The sequence below is a fragment of the Platalea leucorodia genome (genome assembly GCF_965183815.1).
Source record: "Platalea leucorodia genome assembly, chromosome: 4".
NCBI lineage: Eukaryota > Metazoa > Chordata > Aves > Pelecaniformes > Threskiornithidae > Platalea > Platalea leucorodia.
This window is the reverse complement of record NC_138826.1, coordinates 28078278-28098308: the sequence shown is the minus strand read 5'-3', so window position 1 is coordinate 28098308 and position 20031 is coordinate 28078278. Positions and strand designations below refer to the sequence as shown.

General features: G+C 40.6%; 1 protein-coding gene across 4 annotated transcripts in view; it reads right to left on the bottom strand.

Moving 5' to 3' along the window:
- ZMIZ1 (zinc finger MIZ-type containing 1) overlaps positions 1-20031 on the bottom strand; it is a 365555-nt gene that overhangs the window by 203024 nt on the left and 142500 nt on the right. Inside the window, exon 1 of one of the 4 annotated variants that reach the window (XM_082308315.1) lies at positions 7319-7374. The exons of the other annotated variants lie outside the window; for them this stretch is intronic. The gene's annotated coding sequence lies outside the window, so the exon portion shown is untranslated. Of the gene's footprint in view, positions 1-7318; positions 7375-20031 lie in introns of those variants that run through there. 4 annotated transcript variants of the gene reach the window in all.

The window sequence follows — 20031 nt, the reverse complement described above, 5'->3', positions numbered from 1 at the left end:
TTGTTGTGGGTGAAATCTTTTCTATTAGAAATGTCATAAAGAAATTTTTGAGATCCTTGGACCAAAATCCCTTCTGAAAGCATTGAACAATAGGCTTGCAGTATCTGAACATGGAAGTGGAAAGCAACTTATCAATTAGCTACGATTAAATTCTTCCTGACACAAAAGGGAAGAAATTTATATTTTACTGAACTATGTGCTCAAGAGTTTCATTTTTGTTTTTAATCTCTTTCACATGTGCTGTCATTCAAGTAATTTTCTTTGCTATCATCCAACAAATATGTTGGGAAAGGACATAAAGAGGTCAGAAAGATGAAGAGAAGAAAAAAAAAAACCAACATAAGAAATTATTATTTCTATGCAATGCTCAAACCTTTACATTGATTAGCAAGTCACAATCAATAGTAATTTCTCCCATATATATTATTATTGCCACCGTATAAAGTATAGTAATTATTTCCATAGTCCAATACCCAGGCTTATTCTCAAAACAGAAAGATGTTTACATAATATTTTTGAAGGAAAAAAAGATTATTTCAGCCTCTTCTAATTAACAGTATTGACCAAATTACGGTGGTTCATTTGTTCTCCTACAGAGAAAACAACTGCCCTCTGGTTAAAAAAAGAAGTTATATTAGCTTTTAATTTCCGTTTTCAAAGGTATGTTTATGGAATATTTAAATTTGTAATAATTTTTCCTAGCACACATAATGACTAGTGTGTGTTCTCTCCTGTGCTCACCATTTGCCCACTCCATCCACCCTCCACCCTAAACCTACATTATAATTATAAATATAATTATAAATTTACATTATAATTTAGGTACCTGTGTGAGTGTCCATGTATAATAAATGGAATCACTAATTTAACACAGAGGAAAAAACTAACACTGAATTTCTCTGTCTTAAGAAATGCATGAACTTGGTTTGGACCATCTGAAAGGACCCAGATGTGGGATACAGCCCAAAGCTCTAATTGAAGAAATGGCTTTTTAAAATACTATTTCTGCTATTTATAGTGGAAAAAATAACATTGCATTTCTTTGGAAGAGAACTTTTTTAATAAGGATTTTGCATTTCATTGGAACATTACAAAGGTCCTTGAAGAAATTCACATGCACCGAGTTAATTACTTGAAGTGACCAGCACTGAAGCAGGAAGCTTCCTAAAAATGCGACAGCAAAGCGTACTACCCTGTTTAGTGTGACATGGAGTTAGGCACAAGCTCAGGCTCAAGAACTATACTAGAGCCTCCACATGCCGGAATAATTCACATCTTGATGATAAATTTCCAAAGGGAGAGAGGGGGAAGGGGGGGAAGAGAGCTTTGCTTAGGCTAAAAACCACTGACTTCTGAAGGCAAAACATATGGATATCAGCAAACAGCCTCAACATGAAACCCAACAGGTTTCTATTGAAAACAACATTTTGGTGCAGAGGAAAGCTGCAAAACTGCATCAGTTGACTCTGGTAAATCAGTTGTCTTCTTTCTCTGTCTCAAGTTCTTAACTTGCACTCCCACAGCAAACCCCTTCCATCTCAGCATCCAAAGACTCCCACCAGTTGTGACTCCCAACTTAGAAGGAATCTGCTTAACATTCAGCTTTGCCAACAACTGCACAAGGAGACAGCTGCCTTAAAAAAAAAGGGGGGGGGGGGGGGGTGGCGCACGGAATCAGTTATTTAGTTCACTATTGTTTTCCTGAGGTCAGTTCTAATTATTTTCCAGCATGGCAACTTTAAGGAAGCTAACACATACTGAACAGTCTCCTACAAAAAAAAAAAAAAACCAAAACCAAACAGAATCAACTTTCAAGGAAGGCATTGCATTCAATTTTGCAGCTCTCTGAGCCAACTTGAACTCCAGATATCAAAGTGCATTTGGTAGCTGGTTGGCACCATGGCCACTGGGGACAACCCAGGACTCAGCAGGCTTCCCCGGGGCAGGATGGTGGAAGGATGCACGCCAGTGCACTCATCTCACCCACCTAAGAGGAAGCCCTTGGACACACCACCTAAGCGTGTGCAGGAATTTTTGGCGTCTGGAACACAGTTGTGATTCAAAAGTTGCAAGTGCATACAAACATCTTCATTCTGATATAAATCTAATCATGACACTAAAACGCAAGGTAAAAAACTAACCCTGATTCGTAGAAATAACTTGATGAAAGTGCACACAGTATTTTTCATTTCTCACTCTTTGGAATGAACAGCAATGCTACAGCACATGCCTCCAGAGGAATAAAGCCAGACAAAAACTTTGATTTTTGTCACTCTCACAAATACTCTTTCAGCATTTCAGCTCTCGCATGGCTTTCTTCCCCGCTGGAGCAGTTACTGCTGGAACGGAGCTGGTAACTTCTCATGCTTCTCAAAGCAAACCAAGTTACCTCAGCTCTCACTAGTAGCTAGCCTGTGATAAAGGCAGTGCTGAGGAAAATGATGTTCCTATTTAAAGCAGCAAGGTAGAAAATTTACCACATGTATACCAGCCAGAGAAGATTTTGGTATACATATTAGCAACACCCAAAGAACAGTTCAGTGTAAGAGTCGGTGAAGTCTGGCCAGAGATGACAGACACTTACAATGCAAAAGGTGAGTATGATTAATAAAGTTCAGCATAACCCCTGCAAACGGATAGGTTACTAACCACGTGGCAGCTTACCACGGTGCAGAACAAGGCTGCCAGTTAGCCCAGGAGCCCGCTACGCCGCACGTGTGGCTGCGCCGCGAGGCGAGGGAGAGCCCGCACGCCTGGCATGGCCCTGGGGCCAGGGCCCCACCGCAGCACCGCACAAAGCGGCCTGGGCATGGGAGCCTTAACCAGGCTGCACGTCCTTATCTCCTGCTAACAGAAACCTTGTTTGGGGGCCACCGGGCATAACAGAGCTCAGCTCTCACTCATAAAGTATTCCATGGTTTCTCACAGAGAAAAAAAACTATTTAGGAGATTCATTTCCCCCTTGGTGTGCCCAGACTGTCACACAGATTAGTACCTTCAGTGAAATGTTGCAGTTAAACACTTTCCAGTCCAGCTCAGTTTGTTTCAACCCGATTCTCTGAAAATCACATGGAGAGTTTTCAGCTGTAAGCATCATTTCTTGCACTGTATTATTTAATTACTGTAAAAGAGCTGGTCACAGACCTGATAAAGCACTGCAGTCCCTAATTCTCTTGACTCGTATCTGACCTACCAAGTGAAAAGATAAATAAGGAATCATTCTCAATGGTAATTTCCATGATGTTAACAGTTTTCCACAACTTGAGGAAGAAAAACACAATTTTGCTTAACTGCATAACAGTATGCAGCCAGCAACAGCATTCACTCATTACTGATTTATCCTCAGACTGATTTTACCACGTGAACCATGTAACAATGAAAAAGTCTAGGACCCCTATTTGGCTGAGACTTAAATTAAGATTCGGTAGCTTACCTAACTAAATTTTAAGATAATTTTTTTGCTGTTAGATATAATGTTTGTTTACCAGGAATCACAGAACTAAACATAAAAGCATTAAACTTCTTTTAATACTCCTAATACTTAACCCTGGGCAGCAAAGTAATTTAAATTTCTCAATGCCTGATAGTATTTCTGCAGGATATCCAACCTTAACTTTATTCTTTATTAATATTGCCAGAAATCGGGGGGGGGGGGGGGGGGGGGGGGGGAGGAGGAGAATATCTACGACTTCTCATTCATTTCTCATTCCCAAAGAAGAAGAGGTGGAGATAAATTGCATACCTGTTAGAACAACATGATTTAAAACTTTACAACAGAATCAAGCTCCTGTTGTACCATCTGGTTAATAATCTGTCAGTTCATTTATTAAGCACTATAGAGATCTGATGGAATTTGGGGAAGCGGCTGACAGCCCATCATATTTCTAATTCTAAGGTACATCCTGTCTTTCAGTAAAGTTTGAATAAAACAATTCCACATGCCAGGTTTGCAAGTGAGCTATACAAAGAACAAAGGCACTTGGGAGGAAACTTGTAAAGATGTAAAGCTGTGTAGAGTATCTAGAGAAACGTATCTATAATCAGACACTGAATCAGTCTCATTCCCCCCACTGCCCTCCCCAGTGCATTTTCTCCCATCCCTCCTCCATCCCATACTACATTCTTCAGCACAAGGAGGTTTTGAAGCAGGTTTATAGAAGGTAATCACTGTTAGAGGGAGGGAAGAAGGGTAGGACTTTTTCATCTCCAAGGATAAACAGATGAAGCTGATCTTAATGGATAGCATCTGCAACTGTTCTCAGGCTGAAGAGGGGGTTTGGACTAGCTGAGGAACAAAAATAAGTCTCAGCTTAAGCCTAAAAAAAAAAAAAAAAAAAAAAAAAACCACCACAAAAGGTGGGGACAGAGGGAAAGAAAAAAAAACTTAAGAGCTGTGATTCTCAGCTGTCCAAAGTATGCTTTGGAAAAAGGAGTTCTTACCTTACAGGAGCTGAAAGTGACAAAAATGTAACTTCTAGTACCCTTATTGGATGTTTTACTACATCCTCACCAGGATCTTCATTAAAATCCTACTTAAGATTAAGTCAGTGGCTGGTTGCAATGGTAAAGTGGCACCCCTGGGATGTTCCCCAATGTGATTAAAAAGCACACAAGAGCAGTGCCACAAATTGTAGCTTTTTCAACTTGGATATCCCTGTGTTTTTGTTTTCATTTTTAAGGAGACTGCAACAAACCTTTTGATTGAAAATATACCAACTGGTAGGAAATATCTTCTGTTCAAAGAGAAAAGGTGTGCAGCACTAGCCTGCGGGACCAGCACTAACACAAGCAACTCTTCTGCTTTGACAAAACGGCATCATTATCAACAACGTGATAGTTGGGATCAGGGGAAGCAGCTCTATTTCTGAATGTTTCAAGTGCAACTGTAACCTTTTTTGGAATGCAAAAAAGCATAACACAGTCTTCCTTGTGTTACAGTGATGCTGGAAGACCACATTTGAATAATGTTCAGACATATTTAAAAGATCCAAGTCCATCTGCTGCTGAAGTCTTTACAGGCCTCAGCTTTATTTTCAAGATTGTCAACTGGCAGGGGAGAAATAGTTTCACCTCTGTTGGTAGGACAAATGCTAAGTCACAGGAAGGTGCAGTGATTTCCCAAAAACCACACAAGAGAGTCTGACAGCCAAAACTGAACCTACACATCCTGGTCAGAATAGGCCAATCAATCACAAAAATACCTACTTCTAACTCTTGTCACAAAAGAAACTTTTGCCAAGAGCCTTTGACTTACGCGTCTCCAACACTTGGAGTTCCTGGAGCTGGCTTAATCTCCATGGCACGACTAGTCCTTTTTTAGTTACTTGATTGACATTAAAGCTCTGAGTCAGGACTGCACTACCATACGTAATTAGGTTCACACTAAGCACTCCACAAAATAACACCAAGACTAAAGTTAAATACGTGTTCATGTGCTTTTCTAAACTCTAGTCTCAACAGTGACACATGAGTAAATATTTTTATAGCTCAAAAATCTCAAAAACCTTTACCAGCTCTTTTAATCCCTACCGTTTTAGGCACTATTATTTAAATGCATAAAACTTAGTTATTTTATATAAAAACAGAGCATACTGTTTTCTTTGTTATCATAAAGATATAAGCATGTTTTTCCTTTTCATAACTGTAGCTAATGCAGAAGGGACCAGAACTTGCAGACATTTCATCACTGAACATTATTACAACAGCACTTTCCGAAATTGCTTTAAAACCCGAGCAAATGCTAATAGAACAAAAGGGAAGATACACCTGCTCTCCCTGAGCTTTAATGTTTTGGCAGTTTGGTTTTTTACAAATGCAAGCTCCATAGAAGAACAAGCTAATTTGCAGAAACATACTACCTCTCAATGGTTTGAGCTTAAAAGTAAACAAACAAAAAGTGACTGCAAAACACAGCATAACAGTTGGAACATTTCTTTTGGTAAGTTATTAGTAAAACTTTTCTTAAAAATTGCTCATCGATTATCAATTTTGCCAAAGCAAACAAGTTTGCCAAACAGCCTTTAAAACCCAGGAGAGGAAAAGCGTGGTAAGGGATGACTTCCTTGGGAGCTCCCGTTTCCCTCCTATCTGCTGGGATCTGCAGGACCCCTGCACGGAAAGCCCTTTCACAGCAAGGTCAGGTCACACAAAGCTGATGCTTGCAGAACAGTTAAAAAAAGTCCTACGGGAACCTAAACTGAATGGCTTTAGCTCTAAACTTCTGAAGACACTTTTTTGAAACTCATCAGAGGCACTGAACCTTCATGAAAATTCCATACAGGAAGGTTTCTGCTTGCATGCAGCTCCTTGTTGTACCAGAGCCCAGGATTAATGATTTGTACAGGCTTTCCTGATGAAATAAAGTTCCCTCAGAAAACATTGGTTGAATATGAAATATTTTTAAATCCTAAGGCTCCCTGCCTTAGATGCTGAAAACTTCACAGGTCCAACAATTAGCACTATCAAGACTTGCTCTCGAGCCAATGACTAAGACAAGCCAGAGTCTCGGTCAGGACTGCCCTACCACTGCGGCTCCTCAGAGCTCACGCAACAATGTGGACACACTAAAGTTTTTGTTACAGAATGGTGTTGTAGCAAAGCTACTGAGAAACTGGAGGATGATAGCATTCTGCTTTATTTAAGAGACAGCAGTTTCAAAGCAATCTTTTTTCTAAAACTTTTTCATTCTTAGGAAATTTGAAAGACTTTGGATTTCCAGTTCATATGAGATGGAAACTCAGACTGCCTGAAAAAAATCCTATTTCTCATACGTTTCTCAATTACAAAATAAGGAATTTTCAAGGTTTTAAACTCACTGTGTGTTCTGTTATGAACACAGGATGACAACATATACGAGAATAATCAGAACATACGTAACATTTTAAACGTTACCATCATCTTTTATGATGCTAAGGCACTAATAGGCTTAAAAAATGTTAAAAGAAATGCTTCTTCAAATAAGAAAGCGGAATGCTCTTCAGATTCTTATGCTTAATATGTCTGCCATTCACATGGAAGTGTGTTGCCCAGTCTTCTCTTCTAAAATCACTTCTGTAACTTCAGTGGTGCAGATTCATTGGGAATACAAATGGTTGGGGGACACACACGGGGGACAGAACAGGGTAGAAGAAACCAAAATCATTCTTCAGTTCTCAAAATGCTTTAAAATATGTTATGTTTTATATATCACAAGAAGTTTTCCTTTGTTCAAAACCCAAAATGTGCATTTTTCTTCAGGCATCATTAATTGCCACTAGTACTGTGCAAACCTCCAAACTCTCAGAGGTTTGGGCTGGCTTCCAGAAGCTGACATACTTACCAGCATCTCTGAGGTCTAGAAATCCTGAGAGAGTTTCAATTCTTCCTGGTTCCCAAATGGTCACAAATATTTCAAGAATGGCCTTTTCTGCGGTATTTCTCTTTCCTCTTCCAAACAAACCCAGCAGTTCAGAGGCATGTGAAAAATGCTGTAAAATGCCTCTTGTACCTTCCTCAACCACCTAAAAAGGACCAAAGTTCTGGATGAAGGTTTGCTTTTTGACACAGGACACACAACAGTAACCCATGACAAGCATTATGAATGCTCTTCGCAAAAGTTCACCTCCCACTACAGCCCAAATGGGAGCATCTAAATCTCCTCTTCCTGGAGTCGCAAAATCTTGTTGCACTTGCACCTCTTACAGCGAAGGTCAGAATCTAGCAGAGTCACCCGCTATGCTATCTCATTTACAAAAAGAGATATCTTTTTCCATATTTCCCTCATAGGAGTTATTGGAGCCAATAGCCGATTTGTACCTTTAACCTTCTGATAACCTTGCAACAATACCACCGCCCTGCACGCAATCGGGCCTTGCTGTTCATTGATTTCAGCAAGAAGCAGGTTTTGCACAAGGACGTATTATCTTCCCAAGAATGAAAAAGATTTATATAATGAAACTTTGATAAAAATCAGCTCTTGAGAGCAGTTACAGGATAAACTCAAAGGTCTGAAAAACTCTGAGACAGGCAACAAACAGGTTTAAAATCACGTTCGATATAATACCTACTGAGGCCAAAACATTTCACTGGATCACGACTAATTTCAGCAGATGTATGTTCCTATGCTTGGCCTCAACTATAGACCCCTTCTATTTGAGAAATTAGGGGATAACCTGAACTTATTCTGACCTCATAACAGAACAGCAATAACGTAAGAACTTTATTTCATGAAGAGAGGAAATGTCAACAAAAATAGGCGGCTTTAAGAAAATGTAGAGGCTTTTGCTGCCAATGACGCACAGTGTGGTTTTTTTTTTTCCCCCTAAACTGTTCACAAGTACGTCACGGCAGACTGTAATGATTTCGGCCTTTGCTGAAACACGTTCCCACCGAAAACCATCACTGCATCATCACCCTTCTGTAGCAAAGCCTCTCAGCTCAAGGCTTAATGAATAAGGTATCATAGGGAGACCACTACTACAAAGTCTGTTCAGTCAGCAGCACTGCTTTTTGGTTTACCTTCATATGTCAGCCTGTCATTCATAGCAGGTCAGCAGCTGCTGGGTGAGCAGCTCTGCCAATCCTGCTGCAGCAGAGCAAGCTTCCGAGAAAGGGACCAGACAGCTTGAGGTGAAACCAGCTCAGCCGTCCCAAGGCAGGCCATGCTTCCTCATGAATCGCAGCCATTAGTCACGCTTACACAATACAAACACCGCGTATTTGAACAGCGGCCTGCTTTGCTGGGGACCAGCTGCATGCTAACTTTTACAAAGGTGCTCATTAAAGCCTCCATTTCCTTTTGTCTTCTGGATCTCGTAGTGCTCCCATGCCAGCCTGCTTTTGAAAATGACACTTACTGCTTCCATGAAAGCTTTGGCTTTTGGAAGAATAAGGTGGGCTGTCTAAGCAATACTTGGGGCCTTTCCAAACAGCTGATCATAGCCGAAAGTCAGCGTAGTTGCAATATGGCATATCCCCACTAACACAGACAACCCACAATGGTTTTGTTGCATGATGGTAAACACGTTATTAAACCTGCCTGTATTACAGCAATGCTGTAAGCTAACGATCAACATTTTCTTTATAAATATACCAAACCCAACCACCTGTGCTTACAGTCTAAAAAGACAAGAAACAAAGGTAGTGTTATCACTCCTCTTTTAGGCAGCGGGACTGAGTGACTTCCCTAAGGTCCCACAGCTATTGAAGCAGTATTTTGCCAGTGCCTTAAGCACAAAGCCCCCGTCCCCACCGCGACATCACAGGACACCTTGCTTGCTGGCTTCGGCAATCTGATCAGCAGTCTCTGCTGTCGAAAAACTGCTGCACCAAGTGCTCTAATCTAGTGGTTCTGGGAAAGTGAAAAATCCTAAGTTTGTTAGTAAGCCAATTAGCATCTTGCTAACACCACCTTCATATTTAATTATATTTAGGAAGTAATTATCAGCAAAGACTTTAGTCAATACCCTCACTGCTATTAGCAAAGTCACGCCCAAGGAACAAACACGGACAGCACAGGAGTATTATTCAAAGCAATTTGAACCACATGAACATTGCATTGTATTCACGTCAGGTATGTTCTCTTTCTACTGTCTTAATTTTTCACTTTTTAAATTACTGCATCACATGACTTCTTTTAAAAGCTTCAACAAATTAAACAGCTTGACAGAAATATTATTGGAAAGGAGACTCCTGGCTCTATGCAGGAGCATAGATTAGACTGACATATTTATCCTTTCTGACATTATGAAACAATTAAAAAGTAATCTTTCTTATGTTATTTTGAATTAAAGTGTTATTTTATAATTAAAGAGTCAAGTCCTAGAATTAAGTGACTATCACCTGGAAATCTTATTTCTCTCCCTTTTTAAAATTTGGTAGTGTGTTAGTAGCAAAAACCTTGAAAAATATAATTCCAGTGTCCTGAATGCCATAGAAGAAAAAAAAGCCCAACCCCAAACCAAAACCACTCTTCCAAAAATCACCCCACAATTCCTTATATAGAAAAAAAAAAAAAAATTGCTCCTCCACATTTGTAAGCTTTTCCAGAGAAAAGCTGACAGAGCTGCAATCAGAAGCAAGTCAGGTTTTCCTCCCAATGACATGCAAATCCATGAAATTTCTAATATTAAACCCTGCAAAAGACAGAGCTGAATTCCCACAAATCAACTGCGCTGCTAATCAAACTCAGCGTAGGCAAAGAGCTCAGCCTGCGGCCCGCCGTCCTGGCAAAGCCCTTGTGACACACTGCGTTACACAACCCGCTCTCCTTCCACGTGGACCAGCAGCTTCTCCGCACGGCAGCGTCAGCAAGTGGCCTGGATGCAAGTCAGTGACCTGGAAGGGAGCGTCTCCCATGTGAAGTTCCTTTCCAGTGTCAATGCAAGCATGAAGGGTATCAGTTCAAAACAAGATGTGAGCTGGAACAAGAGTTTCATCACATGGAATAAGCCACTTACTTCCCCAAAGCAGCAGGAGCTGTGCTTGTTAGCATGTACGCGGGTAAGTTATCACTTTGATCGGCTACTTCTGAAGGACAAGCCTTCCCCCGAGGAAGCCTATATTGTGACCGCAACTTAAATACACAATTTATACACCAATGCCACAGAAAAATTTCTAGTTTAATCTAAGAGAAAATATTGCAAATAATCATATATTGTTTTTCATATTTTAGAATGCGTTTGCAAAACTCTTCAAGGGCTACACGGTCACTCACAGCATTTATTTATCTGAATAAATAGCAAATTTCGAGTTTGGGGTTCTTTTGCTGGCAAGAATCAGACTAGACAGGCGATAGAGTGAAGGAACCTTTTTGCAGCTGAGTGGGGCACCAGAGCCCAAGAACAAGGTTAAAAAGAAATCCCTATCTCCAAAGGCTAGCGTTCCAGAAAAAAAAAGCTGCTACCCTTATTTCTATTATTTGTTTTACGATAATATCTATAAGACCCTTTGCCAGATACAAAAGCAAACCGCGACAAGCATTCTCCCAGCAGAGATTTATAATCTAATAACAGGATATGGCATAGGTGAAGAGACTTGTCCAAGGTCACATAGTAGATACACGGCACAAATAAGGATGTCAATACTTCCTGACACACTCTCTAGTCCCTTGCCATCTAATTCACATTGCCTCCCTACACCTTTGATGACAAACAAGCAAAGAACCTATTTAGGGCAGCAGGAGTGGGGGATGATCCTACACACGACTATGAGCCTATTTTGCTGATGAAATAAAAGGTTTCTGTTTATCTTTAAAGGCAATAGTTGCAGGTAAAGTGCTATTACCACAAAATCAGGACAAATTATATTAACAAATTTAATTTTCCATCATAAATTTAATTTCACAACAAACGTATGTAAAAATCCTTTTACTTAAAGATTAATACTTAAAAATAGCAAAATCTACACCAATCTTCCTTTTGTGGTATTTGTTGCTGCTAATTTTCAACAGACATGTTTTAAGGAGATCTAGAGCATTAAGAAACATAAGCTTAACTATCTTCCTTCCCTGCCTGCCTTTGTTTACCATGTAAATTGCCACCCACACACTTTCCCATATAGAGCACAGTGGGGTACTATTCACCAACACAGAGCTTCAGCAAATGCAGCTCCTGTCCCCAGCAGGAATAAGGTTATGCCTGGAGTTCACTCTTTAAGTCACATAAATTTATCTGGGGGTAACAGGAAAAAGAAGTCTGATAAGAGTCACTGAGCTAATCCGACTTACGCCTAATGGACTTCAGCGTGGGGGAATGGAGGGAGATGCAGAACAGAAAAGGCACAGAAAATAGATCATTTCAGGGAAAGTAATTTTAACCCCATGAATTTGTATTTTACTGGGGTTCCTTAGTGACACACCTAACCTACATGCTATACTATGCATCCAAAACCGCATTAAATCAAGAAGCTGAAAAATAACCCAAAGATCCAGAACTATATAGGTTTAAACTCCTCAAAGCAACAGGAATTGTTGACAAACATTTGAGGGGTCTTGTCTTTTAGAATATTATTTTCTTTCTTTCAAAAGCCTTAACAAATGCTATGCAACCTCAAAATCCATTTATGAAGTGCTGTCCTATGACCGTACAGACACTCAGCGAAGGCACACGATGTTGCTGACTTTCTCAGATAAGCATCAACATTCGTATTTTTATGCACTCAACACCCATCTGTGCGCCTGCGAGCCGGGGGTTTATCATACGGGAAAGGAGCTCCAGGAGCAGCTCGCTGCTCTCCACCTCCTGTGGGAGCTGCGGGAGGGAGAGGGGGTAGGGAAACCTTCACATGCCTCAGTTTTCCTTTGGTTAAAGTATCACCAGCCTCAAGAGAATAAAAACTCTAAGACCTCTACATTGCTGTACACCACAGCCTGTGGAGGAAAAAACAGAAACACACACACACCCCCCACCACCACAAACTTTGCACAGGAAAAAATATTTTATTCAAAGACCTCAATGCAAGGTTACTGCAGAAGACGACAGGCACTAAAAAAAAAAAAAAAAAAAAAAAAAAAAAACAACCCCAAAAAAAAAAACCACACACCAAACCACCACAACCACACAAGTACAGAGCAGATAGAAACAGGACCACAACGTTCTAGCATCCCCATCTGTGATTTATCTCCTTTGAGAGGTCCATGTGGGCACACATGCGCAACCAAAAGCTCTACTTTCCATCAGAAGACAAAAAAAAAAAGCATGTTGTACGAACATACACATGTATCACCACGTGTGCATGTTTACTAAAGCTACGCTCTTATATTTACAGAGCAAGAAAAAAAATACTGAATTAAACCATACAAAAACTTAATCCAAAGTGTATGTCTGAGGATTTCCAGGTATCACTTCTCCAGTTATCTCAATAATAACTTCTATAATTTTGAATTTCCATGATGGGGGTATCCCTTGCAGGTTTCAATTAGTAGCCTTTACTGTCTGAAAGTCTTTACTTTAATCTAATTTTTTTCCCTCCAGTGAAATGTTTTGCCATTAAGCAAAATGGAGGATTAGGAATAATAACAATTAATGGAGCAAATGTTTGTATAATGAAATCATGTTTGTATCAGCAGGCAAAGCGAGAGACTCGGGACAGCCTTCTCCACTCTTGATTTTAGACTGTGCAGCCTCAGATATTACAGGAAAATAATTTAGAGTGAAAGATTATCCTCTGGCTCCTGATCTGGCATTGTGTTTACTGAGGACAAACAGAAGTGATGTTATCCCAAGTGACATGTTAGGCAAGCTTAGAACTTATATTTTGTTCTGCCTCTTTCTTTCTCCCTCCCTTGAAAAGGTTTGCGGAAATATGGATTTTTAAGAGGTCTGACTACCAAGTTTTCTGGCTGAGGAATTAAGAAATTAAGTTTCCCATTGTCTAGATACCATATTCTTTCAGGGAGACTGTAGTGTGCTTTTTAGGTCCCTTTTCTGAAACATTGTCTTTCAATATCAATTTCCTATTATTCTTTTCTCAAAGGGTTTTATTCTAAGCACCAGAATGGATCTACAGATTAGACTATGGGCTTACTGCATAGCCAAAGTTTCACAGACAGCATACAACAGTTAAGGGCCACCTTCTAACTTCGTTGTAAACAGTTACATGGGAGATACGCAGTGAGACCGAAGCTGATGGAAAATTTCAGAGTATTCCCTCAAAACCACTCCGTCAATTATTCCCAGGTTAGCTTTGCCCCCAAAGTGGTATCCCCTGCGTACAATGTCTAAGGAAGCTGCAGAGACTGATAAAATCCCCACAGAGGAAGAAATGAGGAAAGGTTGGTTCTCATTGAGAATTTAATGCTGTTCTTTTCAGTAAAAATCAGTCCTTACAGAATGGATGGAAAACAGCCTGGCCTGTAAGTATCAGTATCTAGTAAGGGTCTTGCTTGTAGTGCCAAGATAACCATCTCTGTATGGAAGAACCGGGGCTTGGGAGTTTGACTGGTCGAATGTTAAAATAAAGATACTAATTTTGAAGGGAAGGAAAAGTCAAGAAAAAGCTAATTCAATTATCTTCAAAAGAATTCAGCGCATAGCTCAGAAAACACTGGCAGAAGGTAAATGCCTTTACCACAGTATGAAGACAAACGAAAATACATATGGAAAAGGGAGCTTGTTTTCTTGGCAACTTCACTGCAAGTCCTAGAGGCCTTTGTTGCCACAGTCAGAAGTTAGCAAGCTTCAATCCAGTTTGCTACCACTGAAGTTTTAAAACATACTCTAGTAGTCTTTCTTTAAGGTCTAAAGCTCAAATTGGTTCTGATCATTAATTTCTGATACTTGGAGAGACTAGTAACACGCAATATTGTAAAGTTTGGCTAAAGTAATATTTCCAGGAACTCTGCTGGTTTACTTGTGAACAGCCTCCATCATTTAATTTCTGTCCTTTCCCTGCGAGCAGGTGAGTAGCATACCCAAAACACTGCATTTGAACTACACAAAGTGTGTGCACTTCACTAAATTTAACTTCTCTGCCCAATTGAGACCACTGAACACTGCTTTTATATAAATATTAGAGCATATCATGTTTATTAAAAAAAAAATAACCAGGAATGACTTCAGGGTAAAACACTCCTCTTCCTTTCTCTTACCTCCCAGGGGGCTGAATAATGGGTCACTATATAATTTCTTCTTACTGTATTTGCCCTGGAGCTGGAAGGCGTGGTGTACACTTGGGGCTGTATTTTTCATATGCTAAAAACTTCCAACAAATTTAAGATAATATGAGCACACACATGCATGTAGTATACTTCGTGGATTCTTTAAACTATTTTAAATTATTTTTCTTTGGAGTCATGAAGACAAATCTAGATTTAGTTTCGTTCTGCCAGCATGCCTGTACAATGTACTTATTGAAAGTACTATGTCTCGTGAGATTAGGGTTTGCTTATGCTTTCACTTAAGATTGCTGACATTAGTATCTGTACATTAGATGTACAGAAATGAGGACTGGTGATTCTGGAGATGGGTACTAGGTTACACTGTGCCTTTATTGGTAGAGTTAGCTTGTTCCACAACAGTAAGGGCTAGATCTGCTCTCTCCCAAACCCAGACAAATTTGTATCTGAAGCTCCAGTTTGGACCCAGTGTATTCTAATTAGCAGCAAAAAAGTACAACTTGCACACTAGTATAATCACAGATGTTCAGCAGAAGAGTTAAAATGTGGACACACTGTCAAAATGAGATCTGTGATTGCTCCTCATTTGGATTTACTTCGTAGCACATGCTGGAGGGCAGCAGTCCGCAACTGACACCATCACTAACGTCCCTCGTGCACAACCCCTAGCAGGCATGCCAACATGGCAGCTGGCTTCTCCGAGTCCCTTGCCCTCAATGAAACCAACTGAGGAAAGCAGATAGCCAGCTGCCACAAGCTCTTCCACCAGCAAGGAAGCCTGGACGTGGACCATCTCACGGTCCCCGTAATGCCTTGGCATACAAAGGTTTCTGTGCTAGCCTTTGCACACTACAGTTCCCATGCAACTTCCACGACAAAGGACTTCAGAGAGTTTAAAGAAAAAACACAGAGGGTAACGGGGTCTCCAGGGACATCAGCTGCAAAATTTACTTGTAAAATTATTTCTCTCAGCTATCCACACAACAGTCTTTCTTTGGCCAACAATGTGTGCCACAACCACATGAATTATTTTTATGGATGAATAGTGTTTTATAGTTCGAGTCTTCTAAACTACCCACTGAGTTGAACTACTCAGTGCAACAAGTTCTTTCACAAATTCCAGCCATGATTTGGCTGTTCCTTCTTGAATGGTCCAACAAAAAGATCCGTCATTCATAAATGCACACTGAAGAGGTTACCAATCCCTTTCTAATGGCAGTTTGGGGATTGCTTACCTTTTATATGTGCTATTTCCTTATTCGAGGTGTATGACTGGACACAAAACAAGCAGTACTGTTGCTACTCTAACTTCACAGCCAGCAGAGAAAGAACAGTAACTACGCTGCCTACTCTCCATCCTCCCTTCTGTCTCCCTCAAAAAAAGCCTCAAAACCAAAAATATGTTTCAATATACATTTTCATGAAAACTACTTATGCTAGAATCTGTGGAACTCCCTCATTCACTGACACTGTAGCAAAGAAGCCCTGCTTATCCTATCCATGTACTTCAGAAAGTATTATGACCCTAAGCGTAATTATATACTTTTAAGTTGAATATTCTTGTGCTACTCAACAGCTTTTATCTAGAGCATATTCTCAAGCACACATACGCGACATTGTATTGTTAATTACTCCATCGGTGGGAAAGTCTGTCAGGATTCTTACCTTTTATTTTTTAGCCACTTCCAAGTACTTTTTGTCCGAGTCTGAACCGGGGAGCAGGGAGCATAAATTTCGATTAATCAATCAATGATGGCAGTGGTGGTGCGCTCTAGTTTTTCATTCTGACTGCAAAGCAAAATTAAAAGCTATATTTTGCAAATTTACGCATTATAGATTGTAGCAGCAGCTGGTGGACTGCTGCTGAGACAGACCGTCTTTTCCCTTCCAGTCCCCTGTGACCGAGATGGAAGAATTACAGGACAGCACTAGCAGCTGCTGCTGCTGCCCCAGAAGCAGCAAGCCAAGGTCTCTGGAAAAATAATTGGGGAGGCGGGGGAAGGGAAGAAGGGGGACAAAGAAGTTGGGGAGGGGAAGGCAGTGCCAAGGCTGGCTGCACAAACAACACGCTGCACCTTGCCCTCAAAAGAAACAATTGAGCTGGTTTGGGCTTCCTTCAGTAGACACAAGACTCTTAAACCACTATGAGACTTTGAAACACTAACAATTTTTGATAAGGACTTTTAGAGATTAAACAAAAAGTGAGCAAAGGCAATATTCCTTCCAGTCCGGTGACTGCAGCAGTTTGCTCTTGAATCCTCTAAAAATAAAGCATAGCATAATGAGAAACACCCTTCCTTGCAGCTTTTGAAAAGCTTTAACACAGAGTCATTCTACAGAGCACTCTACAATACTGCAGGCACAGTCTACAAGTCAATTTGTGCCCCGTCTGTCTCCTGTAAAACAGGGATAACCAAATCCCTTCTCACACACACACAGTCATGAAGATAAATAATTAATGACTCCAAGACATCATGTGCAAACACTAAAGATCACTCATTTTATTAGATAGATATGAAAGTGGAACTAGCAGAAATTATGCCAGTTTGTGAAAAAACTGCTCAGTGCAAAAATCAGCTCACTTACATATTTGGTCACCTAAGCAGTGGCTCAATGGCAGGCAAGCAATGCCTATTCAAGCTGCTCACCACACTAAACATAAAGAGCATCCCAACAGGGTTGAAAAGCACAAACAACATCTACCCACATCTCAAAACCTGAATGAACTTCACCCCAAAGCTTTCACGTTTCCTGGTGGACCTCCCGGGTTCAGCAGCTCTGTGCTCACAGCTGACCTCTGGGGCTCTAGTGCCCCACCGAACCGGACAGCAACAGGTCGCCCTCCCCAAGCATTCCTGTGAATACAGAGCACCCTTTACAACAGTAACTTTTAGTTTAACAGAAGTAAACTATGAGTGCTCATTTTCAAGAGATAACAACCTATTATACACAAACCATAAATGGGTCATGTGTGTCTTGCTGTTCCTTCTACCAACAAACTGAAATGCAAGATATCAATTGGTCCAGTGGACACTGCTTCATTTCCACAGTGGTGGCAAAGACTTCCAGATTAGCCACAAAACAGATTAATTGAAGAAAACATTCAGCTATTTTAAAAGAAAAAAAACTGCACCACCGCCACATATGTAACCTTCTATGCTCTGTAGACAAAGATTTAATAGAAAGACATACATTCATAGTTTTATTCCTGTATGGGAGAATATGCTTCAGTTTAAATATATATCTTATCTTTTAATTGCAGGACTCATTTTCATCCAGTATGGTTGGTCATTTTAAAAAAAAAAGAAAAAAAAAAAGAAAAAAGAAAGAAAACATCAAATCGTCTTTGAATTAATCTCATACACATAAACCAAGAAATGCTTAAGGTCATAAGAAAGTACTGCTGGCTGAAACAGTATTCATCGGTTTTGTTGTGTGTCAGAATCCCTTTCAAGATAAGCCCAGAACTCTGTATACAAAACCAGCACCATTATAAGCAGACACAGCCTTCTTTTGGGAAGCTAAGCCAGTGATTGCTATCTGAAAAAACAGCTTTTGATATATCATCAATTTCCTGAAGAACATATCAGTTTATTGAGCGGGTTTTCAGACTCTTGTATCTCATTTGATAGCATTACGCCTCACTCACTTTTTTTTTAATTTTGAAAACTATAGTTAAAATATTGAGATGCCTGCAGAAGACATTTGCTTCCTCAAAATCTAACTACAGGTACCTGCTGCTAAGATTATCAGGGACTCAAGCTGTTAAAAAGTTTTTTAAAAAAAACTAAATAAACCCTTCTTCCTTGGCATATTAGATCCTACCTTGTTTCTAAATCCAGACAGTATCTAGTCAAAATACTTGTACATGTGTCTAAGATTAAGCCCACCACCACTTTTATTTTTAATACATAACAAAAGAACTCTCAGCAACATTAAACCATTTCCGCTGCTACAAGTGCTTCACAACTTACCACCCAAGCCCCACTCTTCAGGCCACGCTACCTACAAGGCTACCTTATCTCACAGCAAAGGTATTTGCCTCACAATGCTTGCTATGCAACTTTCCTCAAATTAAGTCCAAGTTCACTAAAAACCATACCTAGCTAACCCAAAAATCAGTTGTTTACCTCAGTCTAGGTCCTGGTGCATGAGAAACCATCTCACTGAAAACGTGGCCAGAGTTACAGAATCGCAGAATGGTTGAGGTTTGTGCCCATTGGTTCTTGTCCTGTCACCGGGCACTGCTGAACAGAGCCTGGCTCCATCTTCTTTGCACCCTCCCTTCAGGTATTTATGTACATTGATGAGATCCCACCTGAGCCTTCTCTTCTCCAGGCTGCACAGTCCCAGCTCTCTCAGCCTTTCCTCATACAGGAGATGCTCCAGTCCCCTAATCGTCTTCGTGGCCCTCTGCTGCCCTCTCCCCAGTACATCCGTGTCTCACTTGTACTGAGGAGCCCAGCGCTGGACACGGCACTCCAGGTGTGGCCTCACCAGTGCTGAGCAGAGGGGAAGGATCACCTCCTGACAGGATCACCTGCTGACAATGCTCTGCCTGATGCAGCCCAGGATATCGTTAGCTGCCTTTGCAGCCAGGGCACATTGCTGGCTCGTGTTCAGCCTGGTATCTACCAGGACCCCCAGGCCCTTTTCTGCAAAGCTGCTTTCCAGTTGGGTGGCCCCCACCATGTCCTGGTGCCTGGGGCTGTTCCTCTCCCCAGGTGCAGGACTTTGCTTTTCCCTTTGTTGAGCTTCATGAGGTTCCTGTCAGCCCATTTCTCTGGCCTGTCCAGGTCCTTCTGGATGAAGGCACTACCCTCTCAGGTGTTATCAGCCACTCCTCCCAGTTTTGTGTCATCTGCAAACTTGCTGAGAGTACGCCCTGCTCCATCATCCAGATTGCTAATGGAGATGCTGAACAGTCTTAGAGCCAGCATTGAACCCTGGGGTACACTGCTAGTTACTGGCCTCCAACTAGACTTGGTGCCACCGCACTAGCACTCTTCCAGGCAGGCAGAGCTGAGGGAGCCAAAAATAATGGCACAGAAATCAAATTACTCTTCTACTCCCACTAGGGGCTTTGCAGATCAGAATTGAACAGTATAATAGTAAAGCACAGCTGGAAATAGATGTTTCCTAGCTGGTCATGTTCTATTAAAAAAAAAAAAAAAATAAAAAAAAAATCCTTACATAACATCTAGTCCCAAGAGCTGTCACACTGACATTTACCTCTAGGATATGCATTTCTTACAAGTTACTCAGGCTCTTACTCAGCCTTTACTCCTAGGGCAAGGAAATTGGTAAGGTTCAGAGAAACAGTATAAATATTTGCAGTAATACTGATATAGCCATATTTCCAAACCAAAAGTTTTACTCAAAACATCTTTTTCTATTAGAAAAACTTGTTTTGACTTCAGTTTTCTATACAGTTTGAC